We start from the raw sequence: 15,247 nt of genomic DNA, 5'->3' as shown, positions 1-15,247 counted from the left end.
TGGAGCAAAAGTTGGAGAGTTGGAGAAAGTCTATTGCAGAGGTGGAACTTATAGTTAATAGGTCAAAAACGAAGAGTGTAGTTAAGAGAAACAGAAATAATTGGGTACAATAAAATAATAAAATAAAAATAGGACACTAGATCGGTAAATTGCCCACAGGAGACAGTCTGATTGGTGTAACTGGAAGCTAGTGAGCGGGATACTCAGTGATCGAAAAATAGGGAAGGTCTGAAAGGAAATATATACAAGAGTGTGGTGATGCTAATGTTGGTGAAAGGCGGTGACGTTTAACCTGTAAAATATTAGAGTCAACGATGTGTGTGTTTGGGGATTATTGGCCTGAGTTAATGTCCATTAGCCTTATTACCTTCAAGGGTCTATTTTTGAATTTTTTATTACGGAAGCTCTAAAGGAGAGCACTTCGCTTACATTATCATTTGTTAGGTAGTTATACAATCATATTCCTGCTCTAATTTTACAAAGGTACATAATTAGCTGTCTTTTTTTATTTTTATTGTACATTTAACATATTTTGGACTGACGTGTTTTGTTGTGTTGTTTTTTATTTTTCTTTTTATTTATATTTGAATAGCAGACTGGAATGCAAGTTTGGCGCTCGGGAGTCGATCAGAATATGTAGACGAGGCAAGTTGGCCTCGGATAGATTTAAGTCTATAAACATAGTAGAAAAACAAAGGTTATAATCTTAAACTAACACTAAAATATGCATATACAACATTTGATATATATGTTATAATATTCCGATCTTAATACAATTATGGTTTGGTGATTTTGGGTATATTTAATTAATTTCTTTATTACATAATTTTACTACTATTTTAACTATTTTAAAACAGAGTAATACCATGTGTTCCATGGTATTTCTTCTCCGCATATGATATAGAGAATCACTTTTATTTATTTTTTTCATCTTAAATCACTTTTATTTTAAATTTTTACCGATGAGTTAAAACATGGTTAAACCTTAATCTGAGACACAATACAGAGAAAAACCGTTTACATCCCGATATTCTTGAGAACCAAACTTAACGAGGAAGTTCGTGAACTATGTTTTTATAAAATTGTCATTTTTATAATATTAAGTTGGTAACTCTGAATTTTTACAAGAACTTTAAGAAATAAAATTAGAATGAATTTTTACTGTTCATTATTTACTCTAAATCTGAATCAACAACAATCAACCACAATATGAATTGTCAATGTTTGTTTCATAGGCTCAAAGTTTATCTATTTACATAAATTATTATAATATACGTAAATTATAAGTAAATAAATTTCCCAGTATTTCGAACAGTCTAATCTATTATAAACATTTAACTAGATAAATAAAAAAAGCACTTATCTTTAATATTATACAATAATATTGGCATAAGAAATACATATTATAATTAAAGTCAATTGTATTGTGATATATAATTTTTTTTCAATAAATAAATTTAGGTGATTAATTACAATTGGATAAAAGTTTATGTTGTAATTCTTATTTTATTTTTTTTATCGCGGAGGAGCAAATTCTTTACTAAACACCATTTGATTTCTGCGATTTCTACCGATTAAAAACTTACAACTGTTAAGAAGGATCTCCACTGCATTTACTCTACTAAAACAACTTTACTACTCTGTCTACTGTCTGCATTGCATTGCTTTTATTCTACTACTCTTTCTCTTGTCTATTTTCCTCTTTTCTCTCACAATCGTAGTATTCACGTAGTTTTGGTTTTTCCCTTCGGAGTTTCAATTTAAGACCTCCTTTGTGATCCAATATTACCTTGTAAACAGGGTATGCTCCGCAGTATCCTGTTACTTTTCTTGACAGTGCACACATATATTGGTACAAAAATGTAACAAATATACAATTCATAGCAGTGGCCACCTACTGCAGTATATTAATTCTTATAGTCGACCATGTAGTTTAGGGAAGGTTCCTACTGAATAACGGGAACAAGAAAATATAATTTAGGCAAAAAAAAAACTAAAATAATAAACATTGTGTTAGCAACATCATATAATGTTTCCTTGCCATATTTTATCACGATTACAAGTAATTACAATTCTAAGAAAATAGTAAATATAACATAGCAAATGGCAAAGATTAAATAAATATAATAATTATTAACCAAATTAGTTATTTTACTTACTTTACTTTTAATTACATTAAAGATTCTAGCTGCATATAGGATTAATACATTGAAAAATAAAACGTAGTGTGTATGTAATGTATAAAAAAGAAATATATATACCGATATATAAAAAATTATCAAAAAAGACACTGCATATCGGTTAAATACAGGGTGGCGCACCGAAAACGAAACAGATGCATTTACTGGCAGATGATTCCTTTTTAAAAAAAACGCTTGGACCCGTCGATTTTTTTATCGAGGGGGAAACAAAATTGGCATAAAATCACATTAACATTTGCAGCCCCCTAAGCGGGGGTGGCACCATCCCTAAAATCTTAAATGAAAAGGGGGGTCGAAGGGAGTTGAAAGACCTTTTAAATGATGGATCATTTGACCCCCCTTTCCATTTAAGATTTTAGGGATGGTGCCACCCCCGCTTAGGGGGCTGCAAATGTTAATGTGATTTTATGCCAATTTTGTGTCCCCCTCGAAAACAAAATCGACGGGTCCGAGCGTTTTTTCAAAAAAGGAATCATCTGCCAGTAAATGCCTGTTTCGTTTTCGGTGCGCCACACTGTATAAAGAATTATCATTTTACCCAACGCAGATTTAACGATGTAAATAAATTTACTACCAGAAATTCGCTTTAAGTAGATGAAAAATATTAAAAAAAAGGATTTCCCTTCTATATTGAAGTAAAATTGAGATGACAAAAGTCAAGAGTAGCCAACTGACAAATAAAGTTTGTAACGACTTAAGATCATAGACCTTTTTTATAGGTCTATGGCATAGAATAGAAGAGAGTATAGAATAAAGTAAGTGGAATTACAATTGGAATTTAGGCAGAATATTTAGTAGACCAAAAGTTGAGCGTTAACTATTTTTAGAATAAAAATAGTTAAATAAACAGAAATTGGAATAAAATAAATGTTTAAAGAAAAATAAAAAACATGTGACGTTTATAACGTTACACCACTTTTCATGCTGTTCTAATTTTGTCAATTCTTTTTCGATTCATTAATGTATTTCCGCTGATTCTTCTTAGTACTGATATTCCTGTTGTCTTTAGCATCCTTTTTCTTTTGAGATGAATCAGATCTCCTTTTAGCCGTGTATATCATTATTGGTCTAATAGCCTCAGTATTCATCCTAATGTGTTTTTAACTCCATATTTTATTGTTTAGACATACTGCTGCTCCCTAGTTGATTTCCATAATCTGTTTAATGCTGGTTCCGTCAATTGCTATTTTACATCAGGTCGGTTCATTGATCTCCTTCTTCTTCTCGTGCCATATCAGAATTATCCGATATTGGCGATCACCATTGCGAAGGCTTCTCGATCTTCTGCAATATGCAGTAATTGTCCTGCATTTGATATCTGTGTCCATTCACGAATGTTTTTTAACCAAGAAACTTGTTTTCTTCCTACACCTATACGGCCCTCTATTTTGCCTTTAAGGATCAGTTGTAATATTTTATATCGACTTCCCCTTACTATATGTCCCAGATAAGACATTTTTCGATGTTTAACAGTCTTTAGCAGTTCTCTATCTTTGTTGACGATCCTTAGTACTTCTTCATTAGTTTTCCTTACTGTCCAAGGTATCTTTAGCATTCGTCTATGAACCCACATTTCCAATGCTCCAATTTTGTTCATGATCGATACTTTTAGCGTCCACACTTCTGCACTATACAAAAGTACGGACCAAACATAGCACTTAACCATTCTTTGTCTTAGTTCAAAACTGAGATAATTATTGCAAAGAAATGACTTCATTTTCATAAAAGTAGTTTTAGTCATTGCTATTCTTCGTTTTATTTCTATGTCTGGATCTAGTTGGTCCATTATCACAGTTCCCAAATATGTCATTTTGTGAACTTTCTCAACTTGAACTCCGTTTAATTGAAGCTTTGCATCGAGATGTGGGTCACGACTAAACACTAAAAATTTGGTTTTGTTTGAGTTTATTTTAATGCCCATTTCCTCTCCTATCTCGTGAATACGATCAAGCAGAATTTGGAAACCTTCAATATTATCTGACCGAATTACTGTATCGTCTGCATATCTAATCACATTAAGTAGTTCCCCGGTGATTTTTATTCTATATGGTTGTCTCTCAAGTGCCTTTTTCATTGCTGATCACCATTGGTTTTTAGACTAACGTGACCGTGTTTAGCTTCTTTCCTGTGTTGAACTTATGGATCGTTTCCTGCTGTTAGTATGCCATCGTCTGCATCGCAGAGAATCGTAATTTCTTTATTTCCTGTCTTAATAGAACACTTAAGGAGTTTCTGTGCCTGTGTCTATTTCCCCTGTCAGTTGTCCATCTATGCAGGCCTGCATTTTGTTGTCCTTGTATATATCTTCGATTGATATCTAATAGAATTTTTTTATTGTATAAAAGGGGAATAACGTCTTTCAGTCTTACTTTGAAAAATATTTTTTAAGTAAATCAATTTAGTGCCTTTTCCGTGATTTGTCTTATAACAAATATTGCGTCTATACATGATCTTCCTCTTTGGAAGCCTTGTTGTTCGGTTATAAATTTTTAGGTTAAATGTTTTATTGCTTTCGACGTCATATTTAATTAAGAAATCAAAACGAAACTCGAAAGTTCTACAGAAATGTAAACAAAATGATTAAAGAGTTTAAGGATGGAGAAGGAAATATCCTAAGTGATACGGCCTCAATCTTGAACCGATGGGTTGAATTTTTCGACACAAAATAATATCGAAGAAGCAGATAACACCGTAGCAGATCGAAATGATTGGAATCTATTCAACCCAAACGAAAGACCACCTACCACTGAAGAGGTTGCCCAAGGCATTTAATGCTTAAAAATAATAAAGCACCAGGAACTGATCAAATTTGTAGTGAACTCTACAAGAATGGTGGCGACACTCTGCTACAAGCAGTGCATAAACTTTTACTTCTTGTCTGGCAAAATTAGACCATGCCCTGTGAATGGTCTTAAGGCGTGATATGCCCATAACATAAAAAAGGCGATCAGCCCCAGTGTGACAACTACAGAGGTATAACCCTGTTAACAACTGCTTACAAAATACTAGCAAATATTCTCTACGAAAGGCTACAAGTTTACATAGTTGCCATTGTTGGAAAATACCAGGCCGGACTTACTCCAGAAAAATCAAAAATTGACCAGATTTATTCAATCAGACAGATCCTCAAGAAAACATTGGAATTTAACATTGAACCAAATCACCTATTCGTCAAGTGTCACAGTGTCAAGAGAACAGTACTATACCAATCAATGCTTGAGTTTAGTATACCAGAAAAACTTATCCGATTAACGAGAATGACAATGTCTAACTTAAAAGCCAGCGTTAGAATACAGGGAGAAAATTCTCGATCCTTTGAGATAAAGGATGAACTCAGACAAGGGGATGCCCTGGCTTGCCACCTATGTAACACTGCCTTGGAAAAGGCAGTCCGAGACACAAGAATTATAGACGGTGGTACTATTTACAATAGATCGATACATTGACATAATAGGGCGTAGCAAGCGAGATGTTGAGCAACATTTCTTAGAATGGGAAACGGTGGCAAAAAAAACTAAAATTATTATGTACAAAACACTGATGGGGCCGGTCCTCCCATACAGGGCGGAAACATGGACTCTTAACGCAGGATGAAAGACTTCTGGGAATATTCGAGCGTAAGATACTCCTCAAAATATTTGGAGCTATAAATGATCAAGGGCAGTGGCGAAAAGATTTAATTTCGAATTTTACTATCTCTTTAATGAACCAGATGTGGTAACGTTCATTAAAACACAGTGACTTAGATGGGCCGGACACATAATACGAATGCCTGAAAACATGATTGTTAAAAAGCTAACGACAGAAACACCTATAGGAAGAAGAAGCAGAGGCTGACAACGAACTAAGTGGTTAGGTGAAGGTGAGACCAACTTAGGGATACTAGAGATCAGAAGATGGCAACACGTTGCCAAAAACCGAACAGAATGGCTACTAATCTTAGAGCAGGACAAGATCCACAGAGGATTGTCGAGCCAAAGATGATGATGATAATGATTTAATTTAATTTTACACCTTTTTTAAACATCAGGATCAGCACCATTTTATTATTTTTATATGGATTATTTTCCATTCTTTGTGTACTTTATTGTATTGTAATATTTTGTTGATGAGCGATGGTAATTGATCTGTCATTATTGTTTCGCAATTTTTCAGTAGTTCATTTTATAAATTAACCTTCTTAAATAAACCACCCTTTTATAGATCTCCACATTTCCTTTTGTAATCGGTAGTCATGTTCCAGATCGTTTAAGAAGCGTCCCCAGTAATGGTTTCTGGTTATTCTAACAAGCATATGTGTCTCATTCATGGACGTGGTCTTATTGTAAATTTTCTTATGAAAGTGGTATCGTACGTTTTCCAGATATGTTGCATTCTTTACTTTTCATTTTTCTTTTACTTTCTTACATAACCATGATATTTTGATGTGGATTTTTTTATGCCTATTAACTGTCTTTTCGCCAATAGATTCCTTTACAGCGTTAAGAATATTGGTTTTTATTTTAACCAGCTCTCCTCTACTCTATTTACTGCTTCTGTTAGTCTCCTTTCGTATATGTACATATTTTGTTGAATCGTTTTGTAGGTTTTCAACAGGTATTTTTGTCATATATTCTGTTTGTCGGTTCTTCTTGAGTATAAACTTGACATATTTTTCCTACTACTAATTTGTGATCACTTACTGATTCCGCAAAGATTAATGCCCGCAATTCTAAGATTTTGGAGGTGTGTATTTCTCTATTAGTTAGTATATAGTCAATCATGAATCGATGTCCTCCTGTATTCTGAAAAGTGTACTTATACTGCTCCTTAACATGCCATAATGAAAGAATGCTTAAGTTGGATACTGTATCTAAAATATGTTTGCTGATACCCACAACAACGAATGAGAGTGGACAGGTCTCTTTTTCCTTGCTATAAGCAATTCTACTTGTTTATTAGTCAATTGATACCTTTACGGAAGGTTGTCATTTCATCTTTTGCGTAGTCGGCCGATACTTCTATCCTTTGGCAATTTATTTCTTACTATTTTGACCACTTTGGTCCCTGAGGACTATACCCCGTATATAACATTTTCTTCTGATGTCTTCACTCCACTTTCGGTCTCTCAGTGTATTTTGGTAATTCGTCTGAGTATTGTCATCTTCAGCGTAAGCAAGATCCTTTGTTCTGTGAGTGTGTCGTGTTTTGTTTATGACGTGTACATCATTATTGATATCATTCAGTCCACATCGCAAAAAAATATTCAAACATGAACAACTACGATCATGGCATAGACTGTTTCATTTTTTAAAATAAAGTCCTGGAGATAATTTCGAAAAAAATGACAATTACACATTACTGGATATATGAAACATTTTTCATTATACAAATGGTTGTAACTACTACTGTTGAGTAAAAGTGGCAACACCAACAATGTTGTCCTACTTAGAGTTTAACCTGGGCGAGTACTGAAACACACCGACCTGAATAAAACAATGAAACGAGTTGTACAATTGTGTTATATAATTTAGAAAGGAATTTTGCATTTCGGTTAAAGAACTCATCTTTTTACACCTCGTCATTGATTGAAATGAACATGCCTTGTGCAACCAAGTAATGATAATACTCTCCTGAAGTATATATAATATTACTGGTAAAAGGTATGAAGAAATAAACAAAATCTATTAGAACGGAAAGGCAATTTCTTGTTTCTAAATGTTAAAGAAGTTTGACTTGTTTCGTTATAGGTACTTACTTTTCACAAAATTACACAATATTTTTTAATAATTTATATTTTAACCACATTTACGTTAGATTATTCTTAAATGTGATACGAGAAATGTTAAACGTTAGAAAGTAGTGATGAATGCAAACCAAAAATACAGTCAAGTTTAGACTGCAAAATGCTGCGTCATATAATAGATAAGATCTGTGAAAAAACGATTAAATTTTGATGTGAGGATTTTTGCAGAAAAAGTTGTGTGATAACTTCTAACTAACTATTAATTTATTTATCCTCCCTCCCAAATAGGTCGATAATATTAATAAAAATATTAAAATATTTAAACAATACTAAAAACATCGATTTTTCTACTCTCCTTGGTTATAATTTTAAAACGATTCATTTTGGAGCAAAGTCGTAATGAAGTACAATAGTACATCTTAAAATTTTCACATAATCTGACCAATCACAAACCAAAGACAGCTTGTGTTATCGCGAAAACACCAACTGTCTTTCAATTCTGATTGGTCTATCAGCTTCGTGTTTTCAACGACGTAACCATGGATACCGATCGCAAAGCAAAGTTTGACGTTTGCCAAAAAAATTATTGTAGCTGTATACGTCAAAATGAGTCGTTTCGGTGGTACTTCAAACGAAGTTATAAACCAAAACATTGAAGAAAATATACCGAATAACACAAGAAAATCTAAATCTTATATATGGAGACAATTTATGATGTTCTGTGTGGATCGCAACTACAAATTATATGCAGAAAATAACAACGAAAGACTAGCAGTCATTATTTATTTAATAATTTAATTTATTTAACTCGTCCTACGGACTCGTGGTGTTTTCAAGCAACTCAGTTTCGTTTAGAAGTAAATCGACAGACTTATCGCGAAAATTGAATCACTAGTGGTATTACTATTGATAATTGAATTTTCTATAAAAAACGACAATTTAAAACTGTTTTAATTTATTACCCTAGCTTCCAAATTAACAATAAATATACAAAAGGGGGAAATAAGCCTTTTCTTATTTAATTTTTTTCAATCACATAAATTGTACTTGCGACCTTCATAATTCGTGTAGAAAAAGAAAAACAATAAAACAGCCCACCAAATTTCATTAAAATCGATTTTGCCAATCGAAGTTTGCCAATTTTTTTACTTGAAAAAAGCACTTTACCTATTTAACGTACTTTATGGAATTAAAATCGGATTATTTGGGAGGCCTCAACAATGTTTTAAAATTATAAATATTTTTTTAGCTTATAAACAAATAGAATATCTCGGTAACTATTAGCTTAATAGGTTAAGTGTCATGAGAGGCCAACACGGACTCGCACATAAAAGTTTTATACGGGCCGCGTGATGCCAACGTGGACTCACGTGCTAGGTCGTCAAGAAAATGCTGTGTAGCTCAACAGCGGCTACTCGAACTTATTTAAAATACACGGGAACATTTCGAGCCCGGCCAGATGGTCTACAAAGCATTCTTGGCCTGTGCTTCTGAGATATCAATGAGGACTCACATGGCCCATAATATGTATAAGCAACAATTGCGTAATTATATATTTTTTTGTTATATATTAATAGCAAGAACCTCCTCTTCCTCTTCTACCAGTTTGCGTAACACGTTGTACATCGTCTTCTGCCTGCACGACCAACATCGCTGAGTTTGTGACTATATTCCACAATGATTGATGTGACAATAAAATCTCCTAATAGGCCCTGAATTACGTCTTCCTTGAATTTGGTAATCGTCATGCTTTCATTGGCTTTTCTGTACCATTTTATTCCTCTAAAAATGGCGAATTATAGCTTTTCATTTGATCTGATATATCAATGAAGCTTTTATATTTATTATATTCTATGATATTCTTTGGTTTTGCAACATCACTGCGTGCCTGCTATCACCATTTCGTCAACGAATTTGTTTGAATGTTCACCTACTTTAAATTTTGTGGAAATGACGTTTTTGGGATTATATTTGCGGTTTGCACATAGCGTACCAATCATATAAGTTTTTCAGTGTAGGAGTTCATATGCAAGTGTGACAGAACTGTAGTAGTTATCAATTGCAAGTGTTCGTCCTTTGTCAAGCAATCCATCCATAATTTTCATCACTACATTTGTTGGTACGGTGCTACCTTCAGCATGTTCTTTTCCATCGTATGGTATAACTACCCTCCAGACAAAATTTGAATAATTTTTTCCCAAATTTTTGCCTCTTGTTGGCAATATACTGCTTGAATTTTAGTCGCCCTAAAAAAGGCACTAAAGTTTTGTCAATGTACTCGTTTTTCTTTGGAACGATGGCAGCCTTGAATTTATCCTTCAGTCTGCTAACCAAGGGAAAGATCTTCTACAAACGATCATCTGTTGTTACTGAATTATCATTAAAGTGCAGCGTTTTCCACTATAACTGAAAGGGATTCCTTGACATTACTTTTTTATTATTATTCACATAAAGATCATTCTTTGACTAGCACGAATGAAAAAAAGTAAAATGACATAATCTCATCCCTATAACTATCCACAGGAATCGTTTAATTTCGGTGACATCAGTGGTGTGCTACGCAGTAATACCTGGGCTTTTTTTCTGGTTTCTTTCCTGACACTGCAGGGCATAACAATTTGTTTCTTCGACCTAAAAATTAAAAAAAAAATCAAAATCAGTTGAACAAAATAAATTAGATATTTCCCATCATGGATAAATGAATGTTCGGTATTGGTCTTGAGGAAATCCTCGTCAGATTTATGTCGCTCGTACCCAGCGTCCTTCAAAAGTAAATGTTTGGGGAGGCATAATAGGGAATCATGTCATTGGACCATTTTTTATAGACGGTATGTTGAGTGGAACTTCTGCAAAATCAAATTGTCCCAGCCCTTCGTAATTTACTAATACCTTTCGATTCCATATGGTTTCAACACGATGGTTGTCCTGCACATAATTCTCGCATCGTCAGTGAATATCTCAGTGCGACTTTTCCTAATCGATTGATTAGTGGCCAGGGAGATATTTTTGGCCTGGAAGATCACCTGATCTTGCACCTTGTGATTTTTTTATGTGGGGTTATGTGTGTTTTTTAAGTCCAAACTATATGGAATTGAAGACGATAGGCCTAATTCACTTCAAGAATTAAGAGAAAAGATCTCTGATTCAATGAGAGGTATTAGTCCAGAAACATTAACTAATGTTAGACGAAACTTTTATAATAGATTGGGTTATTGTTCTGCTGCTAATTTAGGCTTATTCGAACATTTTTTGTAAACACATTTCATTAGAATAAAATACGCTTATTTAGAATAGTTTTATAGAATTTCTACCTATTTAAACATTTTTTGTAAGTACATTTATTTAGAACGTTCTTTTATATTTGAAGAATTTTTACTTTATTTTCGAAAGTACGACATTGTTTTTTCAATGAGATTTTCATGTTTTACTATAAACACTTCTAACAAAGACTGAAATAAATGTTTGGTGATTTAAAGCAAAACGAAATAATATCTGCATAATTTCAAATTTTAAGTTTTAAAAAAGTAAAACCTTCATGTGGGATTCGAATCCTGAGCGCCTGCATGAGAACATCGTGCCTTGAACTCTGATCCATCAGAGTTTTATAATTCTTTAGTAACAGTTTGGGTTATTGTTCTGCTGCTAATGAAGGCTTATTTGAACATACTGTAATGTAAATACGTTTATTTACAATATTTTTTTTTATTTTTGTAGAATTTTTACTTATTTAAATATTCTTTAAACGTTCTTTTAATTTTGAAGAATTTTTACTTTATTTTCGAAAGTACGACGATACTGTTTTTTCAATAATATATTTATGTTTAACTTTAAACACTTCTAATACTAGTAACGACTAACATAAATGTTTAGTGATTCAAAGCAAAACGATCTCTGCATAATTTCAAATTATTAAAAAAAAAAAGAAAACCACATGTGGGTTTTGAACTCTAATCGTCTGCGACGTCTGTGTCGCAGTGTCGAATTCTTACTACTAATCCACGAAGGATTAATAATTATTTCGTGACAAGAGTGTATGAAACTCCTCAAATCATAGTAGAAATTATTCTTGGTTAATAATTTAAAACTTTAGATTAAATAATCACTATTAATTAAATTATTTTATTCACATTTTTGCTTTATTGTGGTCAATCAGTTTTTACTTTATGCGAAATTAAAAAATGGAAATACGTCACACATACGACGTTACACATAATAATTATGACCAAGGTGATTTAGCTCGAAGCTAACGTCTAAAGGTGTGAGACTATCGATAGTGGTAATGTAATTTAATGTTAATTATAGGTTTCTATAGATTATTTCCCACCTCTACGAGTTTCATCTCTTTTTATTTCACAAGGTAACTGTGTTTTTTTCTATCTCTTACGTTAAAATGCCGGGTGGTAAGACACTCATCACTGTATATATATATATATATATATATATATATATATATATATATATATATATATATATATATATATATATATATATATATGAAGTAAATTGTAAATAAACAACGAATAGTTTAAACCAGGGTGGTTTTGGCGGAGGGGAGTTTGTTACTTTCTCAGTCACAAATCATAAAATGGGGCTATTTTAGTTATAACTTACCTTAATTTTCATGCAAATCACTTTTATCAGTAGTCATTTTAAAGATTTTTTTAAGTTCTTTAAAGAAAGTTTCTATAAGTTTTCAATGAAAAACTTCCAGCTTTCTGCTTATTCAACATCATATGTTTGGATTTTTGTATTCGATGAATAAAAGTCTACTTTCGAACAACCATAACTTTGTTAATATTAAGTTTACGGTAATAATAAAAAACAAATATCTTTGTTTTATAGCTTCATTTTATATCCGAACAGTTTTCACGATAATATCTAAATTTTTGGAGATATTAGTGATAAACAGTTTAAAACATGATTTTTTGTTGTGTAATTTGTGAACTTTCACTGAACTTTTCGAAAAATACTCTAAGTAACATTGTTGTCTTAAAATTTACTATTCTAGTGACTACCGTGGTTTTTTTATAAACTTTTTCCACTCCCGAGTTGGGGTGGTATACTCACATAACAATTTGGCTGGGCTATAATAAGAAAAATGTAATTTTGTTGGCTAGAATATACAGAAACAAATACTGTAATTGACATATTAATTAAACTACAGAATATAATCAATAAAATTTCTAATAATAATAGAATATCGTCAGAAAATTAATAAACTAAAACAAGTGTTTTGATCATTACTATTTGTTTAATAGTTTGGTCAAAGTTTGAAACTCAAAGTCACAAAATACTAGATAATTAAGTTATAGTGTTAACTTCGTATAATGACATTTTTAATTTATTATTAAAACAGTTTGACATATATGAATGATCACTATTTCATCATTTATTTGTAAGTTCATGTGTTCTAATAGATTGTGATCACTAATATATAGAAATACGATATATCAAATTCTTATAACCATATAATTATACATTATTTTGAGTTTATATTCCGTAGTTTGGAATTAAATATTTCTTCCTAAGGTGTGAAGGAGACCGGGGAAATTCTGCGCACCTAAGGGAAAATACTTACAAAAGTTTCCTACGTGCACACAAACTTTCACAATCTAACTACTGTAACTTGTGTGAAACTTGTTTAAACCTAAAAAAAGGTTTAAATTTTTAAACGAAGAAATAAAATTACTTAAAAAAACGATATAATCGTTTAATAACTCGTGAATAATCGTGAAATAATTAAAAATAAATCTGTATTCGAAAAAAATAACAAATTATTGCAATGAAGTAAATATTGTAAACAAAACAAACAAACTGAATGAGCCCAATTCGAACACATTACACAACAGTACTAAATTTCTTTGTCTCGTCCGAATTCACCGTACACCAAGCACGCCTCATTTTCTAATGTTAAATCTACATCATCTAGTTCATCATCATCACAAAGCTTACTATCAGCATAACTTTCACACTCAGAATAATAAAAATGTAAGCTTCCAGCTTACATCTTACTTCCTGTAAAATCCAGCTTTCTTGCTTATAGGTCGTTTCTCTGCTTTGGTAGCCAGTTTTCCTATGGTTTTTGTCGTTATTTTTCCAGTTTCAGTTTTTTGACCTCTCCAGATTTTTTCTTAAAATTTCTCTTTTCTTGTTTTATTTTTATTTGAATTTTTAGTGGTGTGGAAGTGATAGAAGTTAAAATTTCTGAGTGTTGTTTTGCACGTGGTTTGGAACTTTTTTTTACAATATTGGCAGGAAGAGGCGCTAGCTTTTCAATAGGTACATTAGACTAAGTTTTAACATTTCCTGACATTTCAGGCTGGGGTTGAGCTCGCTGATTTGATTTCAGTGAGTCTTGTGCATAGTTTCCTTATATTTCGATGATCCGGTTGGGGTTCGGTATTTCTAGGTAGAGTTCTTGGCATAGTTTCATCACATCTCGAAGGTCCCGGTTGGGGTTCGATATTTCTAGTTAGAGTTCTCTGCAATACTGTATTGTTTATGTTGCAGTTCTGTGCTTAACTTCAAAATTTACATTGGACTGCTCAATAGCACTGTCATTGTTGATATTGTCGGTTTCATTTAAGTTCATTACTTAGAACTTATTAGAGAATTTATTAGGATCTATGGGCCATATTCCAGCGGCACGGAACCCAAATATTCCTTTGTCTATCGTAGTAACTCTCAGATATTCTCTGTTCAAAATGTGTGATCTTTTCATAAGTATGAGTCCTCAGATATAAGTCGCACTTATATCTGATTTAAAGCACTCTTTATGGGTCCAAAAAAAGTTAAGTCAATAGTTGAAGCCTGTGTGAAGTATGAGGGGAAAGTGAAACCACAATAATTCCGTGTGATCTGCAGTAAGTATAATTTTCCAAAGAAAATGTGACTCCCATGGTTATCCAATATGAGAAGCATTGCATCTTCTTTTGAGACCTTTATATGGTGACAAAAATGTTCTCAAAAAACTCTTCATTTATCCAACCGTTTTTTGAACATCTTTATATTGCTCCAATTGGGCCTCCTCTCATTAATTGTGGATCCATACGTATTCGAGGAAATATGAACATAGGGGGGACAAACTATCCTGAAGCATTTCCAGCGCATACCATGGTAACATTTTCCCTTTTTTCCCAAGATAATATGGATCTTACTTGTTTTTGACATTTTGGTGTCAAAATATTCCTATGTTTCTTGATGACTGTATTTGAAAAATGTCTTATTTAGGATAAATTATTTTACACTTTCTTGAACTTTATCATGTTTTTTATTCATATCTCTATAAAAATTTGATTTTATATAATCATTTTATCTATAT

At 32.4% G+C, this 15,247-nt stretch overlaps 1 protein-coding gene across 1 annotated transcript in view; it reads left to right on the top strand.

Moving 5' to 3' along the window:
• Window positions 1-15,247, top strand: part of LOC140432478 (uncharacterized) — a 76,659-nt gene that overhangs the window by 15,963 nt on the left and 45,449 nt on the right. The window lies entirely within an intron of this gene.

This window comes from Diabrotica undecimpunctata, chromosome 1, assembly GCF_040954645.1.
Source record: "Diabrotica undecimpunctata isolate CICGRU chromosome 1, icDiaUnde3, whole genome shotgun sequence".
NCBI lineage: Eukaryota > Metazoa > Arthropoda > Insecta > Coleoptera > Chrysomelidae > Diabrotica > Diabrotica undecimpunctata.
Note: the sequence above shows the minus strand (reverse complement) of the source record. Positions and strands in the feature narration are given on the sequence as shown.